This window comes from Strigops habroptila, chromosome 12 (assembly GCF_004027225.2).
Source record: "Strigops habroptila isolate Jane chromosome 12, bStrHab1.2.pri, whole genome shotgun sequence".
NCBI lineage: Eukaryota > Metazoa > Chordata > Aves > Psittaciformes > Psittacidae > Strigops > Strigops habroptila.
In genome coordinates, this window is record NC_044288.2 from 8,682,442 (window position 1) to 8,688,441 (window position 6,000).

The following is a 6,000-nucleotide window of genomic DNA, read 5'->3' on the forward strand; positions in this document are numbered from 1 at the left end:
TCAACCAAGTTGGAAAAGACCTTTAAGCTCATCAAGTCCAACCATTCCCAGCACTGCCAAGGCCACCACTAACCCATGGCACTGAGGGCCTCGTCTACATGGTGTGTGAACACTTGCAGGGACAGTGGCTCCAGCACTGCCCTGGGCAGCCTGTTCCAATGCCTGAGCACCCTTTGGGGAAGGAATTGTTCCTCGTCTCCATCTAAACCTCCCCTGGTTCAGCTTGAGGCCGTTTCCTCTTGTCCCATCCCTTGTTACTGTGTTCTGTGGGAGCTGCAATTCTATTACCTATATTTACCTATATATTTATTACCTATATTGCATCTACAATGTACATATGTGTATCTACATAGAAGATTAAATCTTTACAACATACCTGCATCTATTCGTGTACACCTGGAGAAGAGTGAGCTTCGCTGTTACAAAGAGAGAAGCTGTCTCTGCTGCCATATCAACTACTTCTGCTTAAGCATTCAACATGATTATTGTTCTCTGTTCTACAGGGAATAAAAAGAAATCCCAGACAAACGCCTTTCCCCAGGCGGGGGAGTGGGGCTGGGGACCTCTCGGGGGGATGACGTTCAGCCTGCAAACTTGTGCTCTCCTACACAGAGTGTTGCAGCTGAGATCACTGCATTGATTCCTGAGTGGCTGAACAGCTTGTCTAGGAAAACAGCGAGAGAGACTGAGTGCAGAATGAACATCAGCGTGGTATGAAGACAGATAAAAGTAGCTGTCTATACAAGGGTGGGTAAGAAACCAGATAATAGATTCATTTTCAGTTTCACTGTCTTAGAACTTGAATAAAATGCAGCATCAGCCTGTGCTCAATCTCCATTTTGAAGGCAATTGGAGGTGCATCAATCCCCACGCAGTGCATCTCCCTCCCCGTTGATGCTGACCTCCCTTCTGCCTCCTCACACCTCGTACTAGTGGTGGAAGAGCCTCTTCCCACGCACTGCTCAGAGCGTTCCTTTGGCTGCCCTTCCCCTTCTCTCTCCATCTTCGTGCAAACCTCTGAAAAGCCATTTTATCTCTTGCTAACAACCTGGTGCTGAGCCAGTTCTTCAAAATCACTTCGCTGCTGTAATGTTCTTTCACATAATAGTGTGTAATCTTCATGCTGTGTGTAGCAATTCAGTATTTCTATGTATTTCTACACCTTTTATTACTGCCTTTTGGCATGCATAAGCAGCAGCCTCACCCTCTGCTCAGGCACCCGCTGGTGGCGGGTGTTCTGTACCAGCAACGCCTTCTCACTCGTGGCATCACCACGGTTCTGCCTGGCCTGCTGTAGAGAGCTAATGCCAAGCATCCAAACACTAATTGCTATGCTTTGCTTTCACTGTTGATTTCTTTTCCTTACTGGAATCCATTGCAGGCATAAGAAAATCTCAGCAGTCTGTGACTGTTGCACTGCAAACTTTTGACTGTACCCTAGGATTATAGTTTGTGTCTGCAAATGAATGAGAGGGGGAGGGAAATAGCTCAGAAGAACAGGCTCTTATAGAAAACCTTTTCTTATGTTACAAATGTTAAGGGACAAGTTGCTCCTGTTGCTTGAGTTGGTTCAAGCACAGCAGGGTGTGTCCTTGGGCTCACTGCTACACTGAGAGTGCTTCTGTGGGTGCTTGTGGGGAGGTGCTGTGCTCCCTCCCTGGCTGCACAGGCATCCTATCACCCCTCCAACGGCTTGTGTTGAGTCAAGAACCCAAAGAAGGGATGTTACTGACACTGCAGGTCCTGGTGTTCCTCATGGCCACAGAGCAGAAGGACACATCCCAGGGGGAGGTCACAGGGGAGGAGACAGGATGCCTACAAGTGCTCCTCGTGCCATGTGAACCACAAACTGGTTGCTCTCGTTTCACTGCCCGACACAAGGAGATCTTTCCCTGCCTGCCTGTCCCACGTGCGCTCACTTCATCCTTTGCGTGCAGCCCGTGCCGTGCGGTTGTGTTCCTCTGCAGAGTCTTGCTGTCAGTGGGTGGTAGGTTAGGCTTGTACTTTCTGTAATTAGGAAGAAACCATCATTGTGGCTAATCCTCCAGCATGTCCTATTTGCCAACCTTTCCCTTTGTTAATCATAGAATCATAGAATAGTAAGGGTTGGAAAGGACCTTAAGATCATCTGGTTCCAACCCCCCTGCCATGGGCAGGGACACCTCACACTAGACTGTGAATGGTCTAGTTGATGCCTTTTGGTTGCCCACCTTTCAGCTGAGTGCCAAGCACCAAGGGACCAGACCCCAGTGGGCTCCTCTTGGTTTACGGAGCGCTGGTCATATTCTGATCAGATTGCACAGCAAAAATTAAGCTGTTTGAATGAATTTTATTAACATAGACAATAAAAGCCTGGGGCATTGTGGGTGCTGTGCTCATCAGTCATCTGAAATTTCCAGCCTGAGAAAGCATGAGAAGTTTTTCTGTGTCACCAAACCCTACAAAGCAAGTATTTTTTGTCGGGCTATTTGCAGAATACTGTGGGCTGCTTCGTAGGAGATTTCAAGCCAACTGTCTTGATATTTTTAATTTCCTGGCTGGGGCACAAACAATGTACAGAAGCCCATGATTAAATTAATTTACTACTACGTTTTTAAACACAAATATTGCAGTGTGCTGGGTCTGCGTCACAAGCTGTAGGGAGCTGCAGGGCCTCTATTTATAACTGTGGCACTGAGCAGAGTCCCTTTTCTGGTGAAGAAGTTTCGTGAACTTGCAAACTATCAACATCACGGTGTAGTAAACTGCAGAGAGCCTGCAGCCTTCTCCCACCCCCTCAGGGAGGAAGGTAAAGGTTAAATGAGTAATTATTCACAGCACGCACAACCAGGAAATAAAGTGGGAGATCAGGGAAAGCATCGAGTCAGAGCAAAGAAGTTTCTAGTGACACTTCAGAACTGAAGGAGATGGTCGCCCAGGTCCTGCTCCTTCCCATGTGATATTCCCTGAGCCACAGGGAAGGTGAGGTACGAGGTTGGAAGCAATGGGGGAAGAAAAGGGAATATGGGAATAGTCTCAGTCAGACGGGATGTCTCTGCTTTGCAGAAAGGTGAAGCTTAGGTGCTATTGACTACAGAGAATTTGTTCCTCAAGGAAAACTTATTTTCCTCTGAACTGAAATCAGGGTTCCCAGAATAAATAGGATGACAAAGCCCAGGATTTTCCACTTTCCTTGTTGATATTTTCATGTGAAACAAAGGGCACGCATTGTGAAGGAAAATAGCTCTTCCTTTGTTCCATGGAGGAGTGCAGTAACCTTCCATAGAGAAACAATCGAGCAAGTCTGAGAAGGGGCAGGGAGGAGGGGAAGATTATTTGCAGATAAGAGGCATTTCTCATACATGAGCAAGGTTCAGTTGTAACTCAAGGACCTTGGTAAGAGGCTCAGATGACCTTTCTCAACAGCAACCACTCAGCTGCAGTTTTCCACATGTCTCAGACTCTGCGTTTATTAAATCCTGCTTGTTTCATCTATTAAATCCTGCTTGGGAGGCAAGGACCCATCCCAAACATCCTCTGGTTGCAGTGGTGCCTGCAAACTTCTACCAGGATGATGCAAACCTGGCGTGAGGTGCAGTGTGGTAATACTGCCCTTTTAGCATTAGGAGGCAGAGAAGTTCAGAGCCTGTTTCCATCCATCCCACTTGCACTCACTGGGACACTCAGTGTGCGCAGGGAAAACGGACCCACAGCTCCTATTGACTTCCAGCTTAGAAGGCCACTTCTGGAGAAACACCTTTTAAGTCCCATATATTGTCAGTATAACCCATGAAAGTTTGATAGGGTGCTTGGTGGGAGTGCTACTGAAAGAGCAGCTATGAAACTGTTTGATAACCATTTGATTGCGAATAATCCCCAGGAGGACAGATTGCAAGAAATGAATAGTTACCAACAAGCTGCTTCCTCCAGCCTGTGCTGAAAAACATGCAGGAATTCTGTTGATCTGCACTACCTGGGTTTGAAGACCAAGGATTCTGCTCAGCCCTGAGGAATGCAGCAGCTTCACAAGGCCCTGGGCTTGCTGCTGCATTCATGTGGCAGGAAGGATGATCACTCGCTCCCTGTGGCTGTGTGTGAAGTAAGAGGGGCTGTGGGAGCATTTATTTCTCTCCACCTTCATCGCCTGTACCCAGGGTCACAACCTGAAGGGGTAAAGCTGATCTCCCCACCACCACAACTACTGCAATGCCACGCAGAGAGGGGCACTTTCCTTCCTCTCCCCAGGACAGAGAGGTTCCAGGGACACATTTGTGCCTCTCCAGTCCTTTGTACTCTCTGCCCCAGCTCCTCACCTGTAGAAAATTCACAGTTTATCCTAAATTCACTGTGCATTTAGCAGGTATAATATTCCACAGTGTTTAAAATCCTTGCAGGAGCATCCATCACTGTAATATACGTTTATTACATTGAGCCATTAGGAATAATTTGCATAACAACTGATGCCTTAGCAGTTAAAGGAGCCACCAAATCAAATTCCCTCCTGTTGAAGCAGTTGTTATGCATGTGAAGCTTTTGAAAGTGGCAGGTTCCTCTTGAATTTGCATTAGAATTGTGCTTTCTGAAATAACGAGGTGTTTAACGATACCTGCGAGCTTCTACACGGTGCGGTCCTGCCACAGAGCTCTGCCCCACGCTGGGGGGCACAGGGACGAGAAGCTCTCAGCAGCATAGGCCAGCCCAGCCAGGGGACACCAGCGCTGGCCCTTGATTCTTTGCAATGGCTCAGAATTCCCATTTTGCCGTGGATCTTTACATCTGCTCCCAGAAGCCAGTATCTGCCTCGGAATCAGCTCTGTGAACCTCCTGTTGTTACATTCTGCACTTCATTGGCAGGAAAAGAGCTTTTAATGAATATAAGTCAATCACTTCTCCCAGAGTACCTGCCGTAATGGCATTTAAACGTGTGTTAAACAAGACTTTTACATTGTCTTAAATCAGCACTCCCGAGCTTGCCTTTAAAGAAAAAGGGGAAAAAACAGCACAAAGAGCGGTGGCTGAGACAGGAAGAAGGTTGGGGAGTTTTGGTCATTTTTGGTGGCCCAAGGAGATAGATTAAGAGATGGTGTTCAGCAGTGGCCTTTTTATAGAAATGCAGTATTTTTGCAACCTGTCTCTGGGCAGAACTAATACGCGCATTAGCAGAATTAACTCGATTATAGGCAGTCCACTCAGGGAGGACAGAAAAACACCTCTTGTGACCTGCAGTAGATCTGTCATACTGCAAGCAGCACATCACTTGGATAACAACTTCTCAGAAAACGCCTTGGAATTGCTTAAAGGGAGGATACAACCTTCTTCCTAGCCTCTGATCCCCCAAAGCACTTGCATTTGCAGGGCAGGGGGTGGATTGGGGGTGTAGGACTGCTCTAGTGACTCAGCTGTGTGCCCGAGAGGAGAGCGGCTCTGGAGAGCTGTTCATTCATCGGCGCACTGCAGCAGAGGGCACCAGAAAGCAAGAGAAACTTTGCTCTGTGCTAACAGCTGGTGAAATACCAATGTCTTTGTGGGTGCTGGTGCTGGGATTGGCTTTGTGCTTTACGTGGGAAGGGATGATGAAGAAAGACTCGACGGTCCTCTGCTGCGTGTTTTAGCTTACACAGGCAGCGTGATGGCTGCAAGCTGTTGGCATCCCGGCTCAGACCCACGCCGTGGCTGCAACTTCGGTGTAATCCCCGTGTGCGACAGGCGCTGATGGTGTCTGTCGGCCTTCCAGCATGCTGAAAGCCTGGGAAGAGGGGCCAACGGGTCCCCGCATCCCTGCGCGCATCCCCTGCGCCCAGCCGAGGATGCTCCCGGCGCTCCCACGGCCCCACTCGCGCTCTCCCGGGCTGCGGGCGGCGCTGCCCGGCCGCGGGCCGCGCTCAGCGCGATGTGCTCGATCCCGCACCCGCCGCCCGCAGCGGACCCTGCCGCGGGCACCCAGGGGACCGCCGGGGCCTTCCCCCGCCCGGCTCCGGGGCCGGGCTCGGGCTGCCCCCGCCCCTTCCCGCCCCCGGCCGG